This window comes from Lithobates pipiens, unplaced genomic scaffold (assembly GCF_037356315.1).
Source record: "Lithobates pipiens isolate NorthernLeopardFrog02 unplaced genomic scaffold, aLitPip1_a1.2 Scaffold_8, whole genome shotgun sequence".
Taxonomy (NCBI): domain Eukaryota; kingdom Metazoa; phylum Chordata; class Amphibia; order Anura; family Ranidae; genus Lithobates; species Lithobates pipiens.
Genome location: NW_027507903.1, coordinates 271880777 through 271898393, shown reverse-complemented (window position 1 = coordinate 271898393; position 17617 = coordinate 271880777). Strand labels below are relative to the sequence as shown.

The 17617-nt window shown below is 45.7% G+C and overlaps 13 non-coding genes across 13 annotated transcripts; all 13 read left to right on the top strand.

Moving 5' to 3' along the window:
* The first annotated feature begins 744 nt into the window (after nt 1-744).
* Nucleotides 745-817, top strand: TRNAV-AAC (transfer RNA valine (anticodon AAC)). The gene has a single exon. It is a non-coding gene; the product is annotated as a tRNA-Val (tRNA).
* A 1552-nt stretch (nt 818-2369) lies between these two features.
* On the top strand, nt 2370-2442 carry TRNAV-AAC (transfer RNA valine (anticodon AAC)). Its single transcript has one exon. It is a non-coding gene; the product is annotated as a tRNA-Val (tRNA).
* A 2363-nt stretch (nt 2443-4805) lies between these two features.
* Nucleotides 4806-4878, top strand: TRNAV-AAC (transfer RNA valine (anticodon AAC)). The gene has a single exon. It is a non-coding gene; the product is annotated as a tRNA-Val (tRNA).
* A 1551-nt stretch (nt 4879-6429) lies between these two features.
* TRNAV-AAC (transfer RNA valine (anticodon AAC)) lies at nt 6430-6502 on the top strand. The gene has a single exon. It is a non-coding gene; the product is annotated as a tRNA-Val (tRNA).
* Nucleotides 6503-8226: 1724 nt separating this feature from the next.
* TRNAG-CCC (transfer RNA glycine (anticodon CCC)) lies at nt 8227-8299 on the top strand. The gene has a single exon. It is a non-coding gene; the product is annotated as a tRNA-Gly (tRNA).
* A 555-nt stretch (nt 8300-8854) lies between these two features.
* TRNAV-AAC (transfer RNA valine (anticodon AAC)) lies at nt 8855-8927 on the top strand. The gene has a single exon. It is a non-coding gene; the product is annotated as a tRNA-Val (tRNA).
* A 737-nt stretch (nt 8928-9664) lies between these two features.
* TRNAV-AAC (transfer RNA valine (anticodon AAC)) lies at nt 9665-9737 on the top strand. The gene has a single exon. It is a non-coding gene; the product is annotated as a tRNA-Val (tRNA).
* Nucleotides 9738-10475: 738 nt separating this feature from the next.
* Nucleotides 10476-10548, top strand: TRNAV-AAC (transfer RNA valine (anticodon AAC)). The gene has a single exon. It is a non-coding gene; the product is annotated as a tRNA-Val (tRNA).
* Nucleotides 10549-11287: 739 nt separating this feature from the next.
* TRNAV-AAC (transfer RNA valine (anticodon AAC)) lies at nt 11288-11360 on the top strand. The gene has a single exon. It is a non-coding gene; the product is annotated as a tRNA-Val (tRNA).
* A 1550-nt stretch (nt 11361-12910) lies between these two features.
* On the top strand, nt 12911-12983 carry TRNAV-AAC (transfer RNA valine (anticodon AAC)). The gene has a single exon. It is a non-coding gene; the product is annotated as a tRNA-Val (tRNA).
* Nucleotides 12984-14533: 1550 nt separating this feature from the next.
* On the top strand, nt 14534-14606 carry TRNAV-AAC (transfer RNA valine (anticodon AAC)). Its single transcript has one exon. It is a non-coding gene; the product is annotated as a tRNA-Val (tRNA).
* A 728-nt stretch (nt 14607-15334) lies between these two features.
* TRNAV-AAC (transfer RNA valine (anticodon AAC)) lies at nt 15335-15407 on the top strand. The gene has a single exon. It is a non-coding gene; the product is annotated as a tRNA-Val (tRNA).
* Nucleotides 15408-16146: 739 nt separating this feature from the next.
* TRNAV-AAC (transfer RNA valine (anticodon AAC)) lies at nt 16147-16219 on the top strand. The gene has a single exon. It is a non-coding gene; the product is annotated as a tRNA-Val (tRNA).
* Nucleotides 16220-17617: the final 1398 nt, after the last annotated feature.

Genomic DNA, 17617 nt, shown 5'->3' with positions numbered 1-17617 from the left:
GAAACATTTTGAGCGCGCTAGTGCTTTTTGTCAATGTCGCTTTCAGCAGCTCTTTTCACCGATCTTATTTTAGGGTAGACTTTCGGTCTACAAGGCTCAAAAAACAGCATGAATGGGTTTCTTTAGTGTAGTGGTTATCACGTTTGCCTCACACGCGAAAAGTCCCCGGTTCGATACCGGGCAGAAACAGTGCTTACCTTTAACTTTTTCACAGTCTGGCAAACTCAAAGCTCTTGCCATGCCTTGCCCCTCTGGCAGCCGTAAGCCAAATCTGCCAATACAAAGCACAGTTTAGGTGCAACACCTTCAATGTGAGCTCTTTTTCTTCACTGTTTATGAGCTGACCATCGCTGTAAGTATTTGGTGTTTAGGCAAACTTGTTTTCTGGACCCAAAGGCAATTGGAATGTGGACTTTGGTTCTCCTGCTTAGTCAGCTGAGCTGGAAAACCTGACGACCATTGGCGTATGTTTTCAGCTGACCTGGTGAGAAAAGTGTGTGGAAAAGCTAGAGGTGATATCCATGACTCAGTGTATCTTGCCAGTACTGGCTGTTTTGAGGATGTTATTTGTATCAAGTTAGGCATCCGAGATGGGCTTTCTTCCTTCTTTGCTTCATTACCAAAGAGTATCATTTGCAAGGACGGTAAACTGAACTCAGGTTATCAACCAACCAGAAGCAAATAATAGCTAATACGGTGACCCCAACCTCCGAGCAACCAACCCGAAAAATGCTGTCGTGATAGGTTTCTGTAGTGTAGTGGTTATCACGTTCGCCTAACACGCGAAAGGTCCCCGGTTCGAAACCGGGCAGAAACAATTTGAGCACGCTAGTGCTTTTTGTCAATGTCGCTTTCAGCAGCTCTTTTCACCGATCTTACTTTAGGGTAGACTTTCGGTCTGCAAGGCTCAAAAAAACAGCATGAATGGGTTTCTGTAGTGTAGTGGTTATCACGTTCGCCTCACACGCGAAAGGTTCCCGGTTCGAAACCGGGCAGAAACAGTGCTTACCTTTAACTTTTTCACAGTCTGGCAAACTCAAAGCTCTTGCCATGCCTTGCCCCTCTGGCAGCCGTAAGCCAAATCTGCCAATACAAAGCACAGTTTAGGTGCAACACCTTCAATGTGACCTTTTTTTCTTCACTGTTTATGAGCTGACCATCGCTGTAAGTATTTGGTGTTTAGGCAAACTTGTTTTCTGGACCCAAAGGCAATTGGAATGTGGACTTTGGTTTTCCTGCTTAGTCAGCTGAGCTGGAAAACCTGACGACCATTGGCGTATGTTTTCAGCTGACCTGGTGAGAAAAGTGTGTGGAAAAGCTAGAGGTGATATCCATGACTCAGTGTATCTTGCCAGTACTGGCTGTTTTGAGGATGTTATTTGTATCAAGTTAGGCATCCGAGATGGGCTTTCTTCCTTCTTTGCTTCATTACCAAAGAGTATCATTTGCAAGGACGGTAAACTGAACTCAGGTTATCAACCAACCAGAAGCAAATAATAGCTAATACGGTGACCCCAACCTCCGAGCAACCAACCCGAAAAATGCTGTCGTGATAGGTTTCTGTAGTGTAGTGGTTATCACGTTCGCCTAACACGCGAAAGGTCCCCGGTTCAAAACCGGGCAGAAACAATTTGAGCGCGCTAGTGCTTTTTGTCAATGTCGCTTTCAGCAGCTCTTTTCACCGATCTTACTTTAGGGTAGACTTTCGGTCTGCAAGGCTCAAAGAAACAGCATGAATGGGTTTCTGTAGTGTAGTAGTTATCACGTTCGCCTCACACGCGAAAGGTCCCCGGTTCGAAACCGGGCAGAAACAGTGCTTACCTTTAACTTTTTCACAGTCTGGCAAACTCAAAGCTCTTGCCACGCCTTGCCCCTCTGGCAGCCGTAAGCCAAATCTGCCAATACAAAGCACAGTTTAGGTGCAACACCTTCAATGTGAGCTCTTTTTCTTCACTGTTTATGAGCTGACCATCGCTGTAAGTGTTTGGTGTTTAGGCAAACTTGTTTTCTGGACCCAAAGGCAATTGGAATGTGGACTTTGGTTCTCCTGCTTAGTCAGCTGAGCTGGAAAACCTGACGACCATTGGCGTATGTTTTCAGCTGACCTGGTGAGAAAAGTGTGTGGAAAAGCTAGAGGTGATATCCATGACTCAGTGTATCTTGCCAGTACTGGCTGTTTTGAGGATGTTATTTGTATCAAGTTAGGCATCCGAGATGGGCTTTCTTCCTTCTTTGCTTCATTACCAAAGAGTATCATTTGCAAGGACGGTAAACTGAACTCAGGTTATCAACCAACCAGAAGCAAATAATAGCTAATACGGTGACCCCCAACCTCCGAGCAACCAACCCGAAAAATGCTGTCGTGATAAGTTTCTGTAGTGTAGTGGTTATCACGTTCGCCTAACACGCGAAAGGTCCCCGGTTCGAAACCGGGCAGAAACATTTTGAGCGCGCTAGTGCTTTTTGTCAATGTCGCTTTCAGCAGCTCTTTTCACCGATCTTATTTTAGGGTAGACTTTCGGTCTACAAGGCTCAAAAAAACAGCATGAATGGGTTTCTTTAGTGTAGTGGTTATCACGTTTGCCTCACACGCGAAAAGTCCCCGGTTCGATACCGGGCAGAAACAGTGCTTACCTTTAACTTTTTCACAGTCTGGCAAACTCAAAGCTCTTGCCATGCCTTGCCCCTCTGGCAGCCGTAAGCCAAATCTGCCAATACAAAGCACAGTTTAGGTGCAACACCTTCAATGTGAGCTCTTTTTCTTCACTGTTTATGAGCTGACCATCGCTGTAAGTATTTGGTGTTTAGGCAAACTTGTTTTCTGGACCCAAAGGCAATTGGAATGTGGACTTTGGTTCTCCTGCTTAGTCAGCTGAGCTGGAAAACCTGACGACCATTGGCGTATGTTTTCAGCTGACCTGGTGAGAAAAGTGTGTGGAAAAGCTAGAGGTGATATCCATGACTCAGTGTATCTTGCCAGTACTGGCTGTTTTGAGGATGTTATTTGTATCAAGTTAGGCATCCGAGATGGGCTTTCTTCCTTCTTTGCTTCATTACCAAAGAGTATCATTTGCAAGGACGGTAAACTGAACTCAGGTTATCAACCAACCAGAAGCAAATAATAGCTAATACGGTGACCCCAACCTCCGAGCAACCAACCCGAAAAATGCTGTCGTGATAGGTTTCTGTAGTGTAGTGGTTATCACGTTCGCCTAACACGCGAAACGTCCCCGGTTCGAAACCGGGCAGAAACAATTTGAGCGCGCTCGTGCTTTTTGTCAATGTCGCTTTCAGCAGCTCTTTTCACCGATCTTATTTTAGGGTAGACTTTCGGTCTGCAAGGCTCAAAAAAACAGCATGAATGGGTTTCTGTAGTGTAGTGGTTATCACGTTCGCCTCACACGCGAAAGGTCCCCGGTTCGAAACCGGGCAGAAACAGTGCTTACCTTTAACTTTTTCACAGTCTGGCAAACTCAAAGCTCTTGCCATGCCTTGCCCCTCTGGCAGCCGTAAGCCAAATCTGCCAATACAAAGCACAGTTTAGGTGCAACACCTTCAATGTGAGCTCTTTTTCTTCACTGTTTATGAGCTGACCATCGCTGTAAGTGTTTGGTGTTTAGGCAAACTTGTTTTCTGGACCCAAAGGCAATTGGAATGTGGACTTTGGTTCTCCTGCTTAGTCAGCTGAGCTGGAAAACCTGACGACCATTGGCGTATGTTTTCAGCTGACCTGGTGAGAAAAGTGTGTGGAAAAGCTAGAGGTGATATCCATGACTCAGTGTATCTTGCCAGTACTGGCTGTTTTGAGGATGTTATTTGTATCAAGTTAGGCATCCGAGATGGGCTTTCTTCCTTCTTTGCTTCATTACCAAAGAGTATCATTTGCAAGGACGGTAAACTGAACTCAGGTTATCAACCAACCAGAAGCAAATAATAGCTAATACGGTGACCCCAACCTCCGAGCAACCAACCCGAAAAATGCTGTCGTGATAGGTTTCTGTAGTGTAGTGGTTATCACGTTCGCCTAACGCGCGAAAGGTCCCCGGTTCGAAACCGGGCAGAAACAATTTGAGCACGCTAGTGCTTTTTGTCAATGTCGCTTTCAGCAGCTCTTTTCACCGATCTTACTTTAGGGTAGACTTTCGGTCTGCAAGGCTCAAAAAAACAGCATGAATGGGTTTCTGTAGTGTAGTGGTTATCATGTTCGCCTCACACGCGAAAGGTCCCCGGTTCGAAACCGGGCAGAAATAGTGCTTACCTTTAACTTTTTCACAGTCTGGCAAACTCAAAGCTCTTGCCATGCCTTGCCCCTCTGGCAGCCGTAAGCCAAATCTGCCAATACAAAGCACAGTTTAGGTGCAACACCTTCAATGTGACCTTTTTTTCTTCACTGTTTATGAGCTGACCATCGCTGTAAGTATTTGGTGTTTAGGCAAACTTGTTTTCTGGACCCAAAGGCAATTGGAATGTGGACTTTGGTTCTCCTGCTTAGTCAGCTGAGCTGGAAAACCTGACGACCATTGGCGTATGTTTTCAGCTGACCTGGTGAGAAAAGTGTGTGGAAAAGCTAGAGGTGATATCCATGACTCAGTGTATCTTGCCAGTACTGGCTGTTTTGAGGATGTTATTTGTATCAAGTTAGGCATCCGAGATGGGCTTTCTTCCTTCTTTGCTTCATTACCAAAGAGTATCATTTGCAAGGACGGTAAACTGAACTCAGGTTATCAACCAACCAGAAGCAAATAATAGCTAATACGGTGACCCCAACCTCCGAGCAACCAACCCGAAAAATGCTGTCGTGATAGGTTTCTGTAGTGTAGTGGTTATCACGTTCGCCTAACACGCGAAAGGTCCCCGGTTCGAAACCGGGCAGAAACAATTTGAGCACGCTAGTGCTTTTTGTCAATGTCGCTTTCAGCAGCTCTTTTCACCGATCTTACTTTAGGGTAGACTTTCGGTCTGCAAGGCTCAAAAAAACAGCATGAATGGGTTTCTGTAGTGTGGTGGTTATCACGTTCGCCTCACACGCGAAAGGTCCCCGGTTCGAAACCGGGCAGAAACAGTGCTTACCTTTAACTTTTTCACAGTCTGGCAAACTCAAAGCTCTTGCCATGCCTTGCCCCTCTGGCAGCCGTAAGCCAAATCTGCCAATACAAAGCACAGTTTAGGTGCAACACCTTCAATGTGAGCTCTTTTTCTTCACTGTTTATGAGCTGACCATCGCTGTAAGTGTTTGGTGTTTAGGCAAACTTGTTTTCTGGACCCAAAGGCAATTGGAATGTGGACTTTGGTTCTCCTGCTTAGTCAGCTGAGCTGGAAAACCTGACGACCATTGGCGTATGTTTTCAGCTGACCTGGTGAGAAAAGTGTGTGGAAAAGCTAGAGGTGATATCCATGACTCAGTGTATCTTGCCAGTACTGGCTGTTTTGAGGATGTTATTTGTATCAAGTTAGGCATCCGAGATGGGCTTTCTTCCTTCTTTGCTTCATTACCAAAGAGTATCATTTGCAAGGACGGTAAACTGAACTCAGGTTATCAACCAACCAGAAGCAAATAATAGCTAATACGGTGACCCCAACCTCCGAGCAACCAACCCGAAAAATGCTGTCGTGATAGGTTTCTGTAGTGTAGTGGTTATCACGTTCGCCTAACACGCGAAAGGTCCCCGGTTCAAAACCGGGCAGAAACAATTTGAGCGCGCTAGTGCTTTTTGTCAATGTCGCTTTCAGCAGCTCTTTTCACCGATCTTACTTTAGGGTAGACTTTCGGTCTGCAAGGCTCAAAGAAACAGCATGAATGGGTTTCTGTAGTGTAGTGGTTATCACGTTCGCCTCACACGCGAAAGGTCCCCGGTTCGAAACCGGGCAGAAACAGTGCTTACCTTTAACTTTTTCACAGTCTGGCAAACTCAAAGCTCTTGCCACGCCTTGCCCCTCTGGCAGCCGTAAGCCAAATCTGCCAATACAAAGCACAGTTTAGGTGCAACACCTTCAATGTGAGCTCTTTTTCTTCACTGTTTATGAGCTGACCATCGCTGTAAGTGTTTGGTGTTTAGGCAAACTTGTTTTCTGGACCCAAAGGCAATTGGAATGTGGACTTTGGTTCTCCTGCTTAGTCAGCTGAGCTGGAAAACCTGACGACCATTGGCGTATGTTTTCAGCTGACCTGGTGAGAAAAGTGTGTGGAAAAGCTAGAGGTGATATCCATGACTCAGTGTATCTTGCCAGTACTGGCTGTTTTGAGGATGTTATTTGTATCAAGTTAGGCATCCGAGATGGGCTTTCTTCCTTCTTTGCTTCATTACCAAAGAGTATCATTTGCAAGGACGGTAAACTGAACTCAGGTTATCAACCAACCAGAAGCAAATAATAGCTAATACGGTGACCCCAACCTCCGAGCAACCAACCCGAAAAATGCTGTCGTGATAGGTTTCTGTAGTGTAGTGGTTATCACGTTCGCCTAACACGCGAAAGGTCCCCGGTTCGAAACCGGGCAGAAACAATTTGAGCACGCTAGTGCTTTTTGTCAATGTCGCTTTCAGCAGCTCTTTTCCCCGATCTTACTTTAGGGTAGACTTTCGGTCTGCAAGGCTCAAAAAAACAGCATGAATGGGTTTCTGTAGTGTAGTGGTTATCACGTTCGCCTCACACGCGAAAGGTCCCCGGTTCGAAACCGGGCAGAAACAGTGCTTACCTTTAACTTTTTCACAGTCTGGCAAACTCAAAGCTCTTGCCATGCCTTGCCCCTCTGGCAGCCGTAAGCCAAATCTGCCAATACAAAGCACAGTTTAGGTGCAACACCTTCAATGTGAGCTCTTTTTCTTCACTGTTTATGAGCTGACCATCGCTGTAAGTGTTTGGTGTTTAGGCAAACTTGTTTTCTGGACCCAAAGGCAATTGGAATGTGGACTTTGGTTCTCCTGCTTAGTCAGCTGAGCTGGAAAACCTGACGACCATTGGCGTATGTTTTCAGCTGACCTGGTGAGAAAAGTGTGTGGAAAAGCTAGAGGTGATATCCATGACTCAGTGTATCTTGCCAGTACTGGCTGTTTTGAGGATGTTATTTGTATCAAGTTAGGCATCCGAGATGGGCTTTCTTCCTTCTTTGCTTCATTACCAAAGAGTATCATTTGCAAGGACGGTAAACTGAACTCAGGTTATCAACCAACCAGAAGCAAATAATAGCTAATACGGTGACCCCAACCTCCGAGCAACCAACCCGAAAAGTGCTGTTGTGATGGGTTTCTGTAGTGTAGTGGTTATCACGTTCGCCAAACACGCGAAAGGTCCCCGGTTCGAAACCGGGCAGAAACAATTTGAGCACGCTAGTGCTTTTTGTCAATGTCGCTTTCAGCAGCTCTTTTCACCGATCTTACTTTAGGGTAGACTTTCGGTCTGCAAGGCTCACAAAAACAGCATGAATGGGTTTCTGTAGTGTAGTGGTTATCACGTTCGCCTCACACGCAAAAGGTCCCCGGTTCGAAACAGTGCTTACCTTTAACTTTTTCACAGTCTGGCAAACTCAAAGCTCTTGCCATGCCTTGCCCCTCTGGCAGCCGTAAGCCAAATCTGCCAATACAAAGCACAGTTTAGGTGCAACACCTTCAATGTGAGCTTTTTTTCTTCACTGTTTATGAGCTGACCATCGCTGTAAGTATTTGGTGTTTAGGCAAACTTGTTTTCTGGACCCAAAGGCAATTGGAATGTGGACTTTGGTTCTCCTGCTTAGTCAGCTGAGCTGGAAAACCTGACGACCATTGGCGTATGTTTTCAGCTGACCTGGTGAGAAAAGTGTGTGGAAAAGCTAGCGGTGATATCCATGACTCAGTGTATCTTGCCAGTACTGGCTGTTTTGAGGATGTTATTTGTATCAAGTTAGGCATCCGAGATGGGCTTTCTTCCTTCTTTGCTTCATTACCAAAGAGTATCATTTGCAAGGACGGTAAACTGAACTCAGGTTATCAACCAACCAGAAGCAAATAATAGCTAATACGGTGACCCCAACCTCCGAGCAACCAACCCGAAAAGTGCTGTTGTGATGGGTTTCTGTAGTGTAGTGGTTATCACGTTCGCCAAACACGCGAAAGGTCCCCGGTTCAAAACCGGGCAGAAACAATTTGAGCGCGCTAGTGCTTTTTGTTAATGTCGCTTTCAGCAGCTCTTTTCACCGATCTTACTTTAGGGTAGACTTTCGGTTTGCAAGGCTCAAAAAAACAGCATGAATGGGTTTCTGTAGTGTAGTGGTTATCACGTTCGCCTCCCACGCGAAAGGTCCCTGGTTCGAAACCGGGCAGAAACAGTGCTTACCTTTAACTTTTTCACAGTCTGGCAAACTCAAAGCTCTTGCCATGCCTTGCCCCTCTGGCAGCCGTAAGCCAAATCTGCCAATACAAAGCACAGTTTAGGTGCAACACCTTCAATGTGAGCTCTTTTTCTTCACTGTTTATGAGCTGACCATCACTGTAAGTGTTTGGTGTTTAGGCAAACTTGTTTTCTGGACCCAAAGGCAATTGGAATGTGGACTTTGGTTCTCCTGCTTAGTCAGCTGAGCTGGAAAACCTGACGACCATTGGCGTATGTTTTCAGCTGACCTGGTGAGAAAAGTGTGTGGAAAAGCTAGAGGTGATATCCATGACTCAGTGTATCTTGCCAGTAATGGCTGTTTTGAGGATGTTATTTGTATCAAGTTAGGCATCCGAGATGGGCTTTCTTCCTTCTTTGCTTCATTACCAAAGAGTATCATTTGCAAGGACGGTAAACTGAACTCAGGTTATCAACCAACCAGAAGCAAATAATAGCTAATACGGTGACCCCAACCTCCGAGCAACCAACCCGAAAAGTGCTGTCGTGATAGGTTTCTGTAGTGTAGTGGTTATCACGTTCGCCTAACACGCGAAAGGTCCCCGGTTCGAAACCGGGCAGAAACAATTTGAGTGCGCTAGTGCTTTTTGTCAATGTCGCTTTCAGCAGCTCTTTTCACCGATCTTACTTTAGGGTAGACTTTCGGTTTGCAAGGCTCAAAAACAGCATGAATGGGTTTCTGTAGTGTAGTGGTTATCACGTTCACCTCACACGCGAAAGGTCCCCGGTTCGAAACCAGGCAGAAAAAGTGCTTACCTTTAACTTTTTCACAGTCTGGCAAACTCAAAGCTCTTGCCATGCCTTGCCCCTCTGGCAGCCGTAAGCCAAATCTGCCAATACAAAGCACAGTTTAGGTGCAACACCTTCAATGTGAGCTCTTTTTCTTCACTGTTTATGAGCTGACCATCGCTGTAAGTGTTTGGTGTTTAGGCAAACTTGTTTTCTGGACCCAAAGGCAATTGGAATGTGGACTTTGGTTCTCCTGCTTAGTCAGCTGAGCTGGAAAACCTGACGACCATTGGCGTATGTTTTCAGCTGACCTGGTGAGAAAAGTGTGTGGAAAAGCTAGAGGTGATATCCATGACTCAGTGTATCTTGCCAGTACTGGCTGTTTTGAGGATGTTATTTGTATCAAGTTAGGCATCCGAGATGGGCTTTCTTCCTTCTTTGCTTCATTACCAAAGAGTATCATTTGCAAGGACGGTAAACTGAACTCAGGTTATCAACCAACCAGAAGCAAATAATAGCTAATACGGTGACCCCAACCTCCGAGCAACCAACCCGAAAAGTGCTGTCGTGATAGGTTTCTGTAGTGTAGTGGTTATCACGTTCGCCTAACACGCGAAAGGTCCCCGGTTCGAAACCGGGCAGAAACAATTTGAGTGCGCTAGTGCTTTTTGTCAATGTCGCTTTCAGCAGCTCTTTTCACCGATCTTACTTTAGGGTAGACTTTCGGTTTGCAAGGCTCAAAAAAACAGCATGAATGGGTTTCTGTAGTGTAGTGGTTATCACGTTCGCCTCACACGCGAAAGGTCCCCGGTTCGAAACCGGGCAGAAACAGTGCTTACCTTTAACTTTTTCACAGTCTGGCAAACTCAAAGCTCTTGCCATGCCTTGCCCCTCTGGCAGCCGTAAGCCAAATCTGCCAATACAAAGCACAGTTTAGGTGCAACACCTTCAATGTGAGCTCTTTTTCTTCACTGTTTATGAGCTGACCATCGCTGTAAGTATTTGGTGTTTAGGCAAACTTGTTTTCTGGACCCAAAGGCAATTGGAATGTGGACTTTGGTTCTCCTGCTTAGTCAGCTGAGCTGGAAAACCTGACGACCATTGGCGTATGTTTCAGCTGACCTGGTGAGAAAAGTGTGTGGAAAATCTAGAGGTGATATCCATGACTCAGTGTATCTTGCCAGTACTGGCTGTTTTGAGGATGTTATTTGTATCAAGTTAGGCATCCGAGATGGGCTTTCTTCCTTCTTTGCTTCATTACCAAAGAGTATCATTTGCAAGGACGGTAAACTGAACTCAGGTTATCAACCAACCAGAAGCAAATAATAGCTAATACGGTGACCCCAACCTCCGAGTAACCAACCCGAAAAATGCTGTCGTGATAGGTTTCTGTAGTGTAGTGGTTATCACGTTCGCCTAACACGCGAAAGGTCCCCGGTTCGAAACCGGGCAGAAACAATTTGAGCGCGCTAGTGCTTTTTGTCAATGTCGCTTTCAGCAGCTCTTTTCACCGATCTTACTTTAGGGTAGACTTTCGGTTTGCAAGGCTCAAAAAAACAGCATGAATGGGTTTCTGTAGTGTAGTGGTTATCACGTTCGCCTCACACGCGAAAGGTCCCCGGTTCGAAACCGGGCAGAAACAGTGCTTACCTTTAACTTTTTCACAGTCTGGCAAACTCAAAGCTCTTGCCATGCCTTGCCCCTCTGGCAGCCGTAAGCCAAATCTGCCAATACAAAGCACAGTTTAGGTGCAACACCTTCAATGTGAGCTCTTTTTCTTCACTGTTTATGAGCTGACCATCACTGTAAGTGTTTGGTGTTTAGGCAAACTTGTTTTCTGGACCCAAAGGCAATTGGAATGTGGACTTTGGTTCTCCTGCTTAGTCAGCTGAGCTGGAAAACCTGACGACCATTGGCGTATGTTTTCAGCTGACCTGGTGAGAAAAGTGTGTGGAAAAGCTAGAGGTGATATCCATGACTCAGTGTATCTTGCCAGTAATGGCTGTTTTGAGGATGTTATTTGTATCAAGTTAGGCATCCGAGATGGGCTTTCTTCCTTCTTTGCTTCATTACCAAAGAGTATCATTTGCAAGGACGGTAAACTGAACTCAGGTTATCAACCAACCAGAAGCAAATAATAGCTAATACGGTGACCCCAACCTCCGAGCAACCAACCCGAAAAGTGCTGTCGTGATAGGTTTCTGTAGTGTAGTGGTTATCACGTTCGCCTAACACGCGAAAGGTCCCCGGTTCGAAACCGGGCAGAAACAATTTGAGTGCGCTAGTGCTTTTTGTCAATGTCGCTTTCAGCAGCTCTTTTCACCGATCTTACTTTAGGGTAGACTTTCGGTTTGCAAGGCTCAAAAAACAGCATGAATGGGTTTCTGTAGTGTAGTGGTTATCACGTTCACCTCACACGCGAAAGGTCCCCGGTTCGAAACCAGGCAGAAAAAGTGCTTACCTTTAACTTTTTCACAGTCTGGCAAACTCAAAGCTCTTGCCATGCCTTGCCCCTCTGGCAGCCATAAGCCAAATCTGCCAATACAAAGCACAGTTTAGGTGCAACACCTTCAATGTGAGCTCTTTTTCTTCACTGTTTATGAGCTGACCATCGCTGTAAGTGTTTGGTGTTTAGGCAAACTTGTTTTCTGGACCCAAAGGCAATTGGAATGTGGACTTTGGTTCTCCTGCTTAGTCAGCTGAGCTGGAAAACCTGACGACCATTGGCGTATGTTTTCAGCTGACCTGGTGAGAAAAGTGTGTGGAAAAGCTAGAGGTGATATCCATGACTCAGTGTATCTTGCCAGTACTGGCTGTTTTGAGGATGTTATTTGTATCAAGTTAGGCATCCGAGATGGGCTTTCTTCCTTCTTTGCTTCATTACCAAAGAGTATCATTTGCAAGGACGGTAAACTGAACTCAGGTTATCAACCAACCAGAAGCAAATAATAGCTAATACGGTGACCCCAACCTCCGAGCAACCAACCCGAAAAGTGCTGTTGTGATGGGTTTCTGTAGTGTAGTGGTTATCACGTTTGCCAAACACGCGAAAGGTCCCCGGTTCAAAACCGGGCAGAAACAATTTGAGCGCACTAGTGCTTTTTGTCAATGTCGCTTTCAGCAGCTCTTTTCACCGATCTTACTTTAGGGTAGACTTTCGGTTTGCAAGGCTCAAAAAAACAGCATGAATGGGTTTCTGTAGTGTAGTGGTTATCACGTTCGCCTCACACGCGAAAGGTCCCCGGTTCGAAACCGGGCAGAAACAGTGCTTACCTTTAACTTTTTCACAGTCTGGCAAACTCAAAGCTCTTGCCATGCCTTGCCCCTCTGGCAGCCGTAAGCCAAATCTGCCAATACAAAGCACAGTTTAGGTGCAACACCTTCAATGTGAGCTCTTTTTCTTCACTGTTTATGAGCTGACCATCACTGTAAGTGTTTGGTGTTTAGGCAAACTTGTTTTCTGGACCCAAAGGCAATTGGAATGTGGACTTTGGTTCTCCTGCTTAGTCAGCTGAGCTGGAAAACCTGACGACCATTGGCGTATGTTTTCAGCTGACCTGGTGAGAAAAGTGTGTGGAAAAGCTAGAGGTGATATCCATGACTCAGTGTATCTTGCCAGTAATGGCTGTTTTGAGGATGTTATTTGTATCAAGTTAGGCATCCGAGATGGGCTTTCTTCCTTCTTTGCTTCATTACCAAAGAGTATCATTTGCAAGGACGGTAAACTGAACTCAGGTTATCAACCAACCAGAAGCAAATAATAGCTAATACGGTGACCCCAACCTCCGAGCAACCAACCCGAAAAGTGCTGTCGTGATAGGTTTCTGTAGTGTAGTGGTTATCACGTTCGCCTAACACGCGAAAGGTCCCCGGTTCGAAACCGGGCAGAAACAATTTGAGTGCGCTAGTGCTTTTTGTCAATGTCGCTTTCAGCAGCTCTTTTCACCGATCTTACTTTAGGGTAGACTTTCGGTTTGCAAGGCTCAAAAAACAGCATGAATGGGTTTCTGTAGTGTAGTGGTTATCACGTTCACCTCACACGCGAAAGGTCCCCGGTTCGAAACCAGGCAGAAAAAGTGCTTACCTTTAACTTTTTCACAGTCTGGCAAACTCAAAGCTCTTGCCATGCCTTGCCCCTCTGGCAGCCGTAAGCCAAATCTGCCAATACAAAGCACAGTTTAGGTGCAACACCTTCAATGTGAGCTCTTTTTCTTCACTGTTTATGAGCTGACCATCGCTGTAAGTGTTTGGTGTTTAGGCAAACTTGTTTTCTGGACCCAAAGGCAATTGGAATGTGGACTTTGGTTCTCCTGCTTAGTCAGCTGAGCTGGAAAACCTGACGACCATTGGCGTATGTTTTCAGCTGACCTGGTGAGAAAAGTGTGTGGAAAAGCTAGAGGTGATATCCATGACTCAGTGTATCTTGCCAGTACTGGCTGTTTTGAGGATGTTATTTGTATCAAGTTAGGCATCCGAGATGGGCTTTCTTCCTTCTTTGCTTCATTACCAAAGAGTATCATTTGCAAGGACGGTAAACTGAACTCAGGTTATCAACCAACCAGAAGCAAATAATAGCTAATACGGTGACCCCAACCTCCGAGCAACCAACCCGAAAAGTGCTGTTGTGATGGGTTTCTGTAGTGTAGTGGTTATCACGTTTGCCAAACACGCGAAAGGTCCCCGGTTCACAACCGGGCAGAAACAATTTGAGCGCGCTAGTGCTTTTTGTCAATGTCGCTTTCAGCAGCTCTTTTCACCGATCTTACTTTAGGGTAGACTTTCGGTTTGCAAGGCTCAAAAAAACAGCATGAATGGGTTTCTGTAGTGTAGTGGTTATCACGTTCGCCTCACACGCGAAAGGTCCCCGGTTCGAAACCGGGCAGAAACAGTGCTTACCTTTAACTTTTTCACAGTCTGGCAAACTCAAAGCTCTTGCCATGCCTTGCCCCTCTGGCAGCCGTAAGCCAAATCTGCCAATACAAAGCACAGTTTAGGTGCAACACCTTCAATGTGAGCTCTTTTTCTTCACTGTTTATGAGCTGACCATCACTGTAAGTATTTGGTGTTTAGGCAAACTTGTTTTCTGGACCCAAAGGCAATTGGAATGTGGACTTTGGTACTCCTGCTTAGTCAGCTGAGCTGGAAAACCTGACGACCATTGGCGTATGTTTTCAGCTGACCTGGTGAGAAAAGTGTGTGGAAAAGCTAGAGGTGATATCCATGACTCAGTGTATCTTGCCAGTACTGGCTGTTTTGAGGATGTTATTTGTATCAAGTTAGGCATCCGAGATGGGCTTTCTTCCTTCTTTGCTTCATTACCAAAGAGTATCATTTGCAAGGACGGTAAACTGAACTCAGGTTATCAACCAACCAGAAGCAAATAATAGCTAATACGGTGACCCCAACCTCCGAGCAACCAACCCGAAAAATGCTGTCGTGATAGGTTTCTGTAGTGTAGTGGTTATCACGTTCGCCTAACACGCGAAAGGTCCCCGGTTCGAAACCGGGCAGAAACAATTTGAGCACGCTAGTGCTTTTTGTCAATGTCGCTTTCAGCAGCTCTTTTCACCGATCTTACTTTAGGGTAGACTTTCGGTCTGCAAGGCTCACAAAAACAGCATGAATGGGTTTCTGTAGTGTAGTGGTTATCACGTTCGCCTCACACGCGAAAGGTCCCCGGTTCGAAACAGTGCTTACCTTTAACTTTTTCACAGTCTGGCAAACTCAAAGCTCTTGCCATGCCTTGCCCCTCTGGCAGCCGTAAGCCAAATCTGCCAATACAAAGCACAGTTTAGGTGCAACACCTTCAATGTGAGCTTTTTTTCTTCACTGTTTATGAGCTGACCATCGCTGTAAGTATTTGGTGTTTAGGCAAACTTGTTTTCTGGACCCAAAGGCAATTGGAATGTGGACTTTGGTTCTCCTGCTTAGTCAGCTGAGCTGGAAAACCTGACGACCATTGGCGTATGTTTTCAGCTGACCTGGTGAGAAAAGTGTGTGGAAAAGCTAGAGGTGATATCCATGACTCAGTGTATCTTGCCAGTACTGGCTGTTTTGAGGATGTTATTTGTATCAAGTTAGGCATCCGAGATGGGCTTTCTTCCTTCTTTGCTTCATTACCAAAGAGTATCATTTGCAAGGACGGTAAACTGAACTCAGGTTATCAACCAACCAGAAGCAAATAATAGCTAATACGGTGACCCCAACCTCCGAGCAACCAACCCGAAAAATGCTGTAGTGATAGGTTTCTGTAGTGTAGTGGTTATCACGTTCGCCTAACACGCGAAAGGTCCCCGGTTCGAAACCGGGCAGAAACAATTTGAGCACGCTAGTGCTTTTTGTCAATGTCGCTTTCAGCAGCTCTTTTCACCGATCTTACTTTAGGGTAGACTTTCGGTCTGCAAGGCTCAAAAAAACAGCATGAATGGGTTTCTGTAGTGTAGTGGTTATCACGTTCGCCTCACACGCGAAAGGTCCCCGGTTCGAAACCGGGCAGAAACAGTGCTTACCTTTAACTTTTTCACAGTCTGGCAAACTCAAAGCTCTTGCCATGCCTTGCCCCTCTGGCAGCCGTAAGCCAAATCTGCCAATACAAAGCACAGTTTAGGTGCAACACCTTCAATGTGAGCTTTTTTTCTTCACTGTTTATGAGCTGACCATCGCTGTAAGTATTTGGTGTTTAGGCAAACTTGTTTTCTGGACCCAAAGGCAATTGGAATGTGGACTTTGGTTCTCCTGCTTAGTCAGCTGAGCTGGAAAACCTGACGACCATTGGCGTATGTTTTCAGCTGACCTGGTGAGAAAAGTGTGTGGAAAAGCTAGAGGTGATATCCATGACTCAGTGTATCTTGCCAGTACTGGCTGTTTTGAGGATGTTATTTGTATCAAGTTAGGCATCCGAGATGGGCTTTCTTCCTTCTTTGCTTCATTACCAAAGAGTATCATTTGCAAGGACGGTAAACTGAACTCAGGTTATCAACCAACCAGAAGCAAATAATAGCTAATACGGTGACCCCAACCTCCGAGCAACCAACCCGAAAAATGCTGTAGTGATAGGTTTCTGTAGTGTAGTGGTTATCACGTTCGCCTAACACGCGAAAGGTCCCCGGTTCGAAACCGGGCAGAAACAATTTGAGCACGCTAGTGCTTTTTGTCAATGTCGCTTTCAGCAGCTCTTTTCACCGATCTTACTTTAGGGTAGACTTTCGGTCTGCAAGGCTCAAAAAAACAGCATGAATGGGTTTCTGTAGTGTAGTGGTTATCACGTTCGCCTCACACGCGAAAGGTCCCCGGTTCGAAACCGGGCAGAAACAGTGCTTACCTTTAACTTTTTCACAGTCTGGCAAACTCAAAGCTCTTGCCATGCCTTGCCCCTCTGGCAGCCGTAAGCCAAATCTGCCAATACAAAGCACAGTTTAGGTGCAACACCTTCAATGTGAGCTCTTTTTCTTCACTGTTTATGAGCTGACCATCGCTGTAAGTGTTTGGTGTTTAGGCAAACTTGTTTTCTGGACCCAAAGGCAATTGGAATGTGGACTTTGGTTCTCCTGCTTAGTCAGCTGAGCTGGAAAACCTGACGACCATTGGCGTATGTTTTCAGCTGACCTGGTGAGAAAAGTGTGTGGAAAAGCTAGAGGTGATATCCATGACTCAGTGTATCTTGCCAGTACTGGCTGTTTTGAGGATGTTATTTGTATCAAGTTAGGCATCCGAGATGGGCTTTCTTCCTTCTTTGCTTCATTACCAAAGAGTATCATTTGCAAGGACGGTAAACTGAACTCAGGTTATCAACCAACCAGAAGCAAATAATAGCTAATACGGTGACCCCAACCTCCGAGCAACCAACCCGAAAAATGCTGTAGTGATAGGTTTCTGTAGTGTAGTGGTTATTACGTTCGCCTAACACGCGAAAGGTCCCCGGTTCGAAACCGGGCAGAAACAATTTGAGCACGCTAGTGCTTTTTGTCAATGTCGCTTTCAGCAGCTCTTTTCACCGATCTTACTTTAGGGTAGACTTTCGGTCTGCAAGGCTCAAAAAAACAGCATGAATGGGTTTCTGTAGTGTAGTGGTTATCACGTTCGCCTCACACGCGAAAGGTCCCCGGTTCGAAACCGGGCAGAAACAGTGCTTACCTTTAACTTTTTCACAGTCTGGCAAACTCAAAGCTCTTGCCATGCCTTGCCCCTCTGGCAGCCGTAAGCCAAATCTGCCAATACAAAGCACAGTTTAGGTGCAACACCTTCAATGTGAGCTCTTTTTCTTCACTGTTTATGAGCTGACCATCGCTGTAAGTGTTTGGTGTTTAGGCAAACTTGTTTTCTGGACCCAAAGGCAATTGGAATGTGGACTTTGGTTCTCCTGCTTAGTCAGCTGAGCTGGAAAACCTGACGACCATTGGCGTATGTTTTCAGCTGACCTGGTGAGAAAAGTGTGTGGAAAAGCTAGAGGTGATATCCATGACTCAGTGTATCTTGCCAGTACTGGCTGTTTTGAGGATGTTATTTGTATCAAGTTAGGCATCCGAGA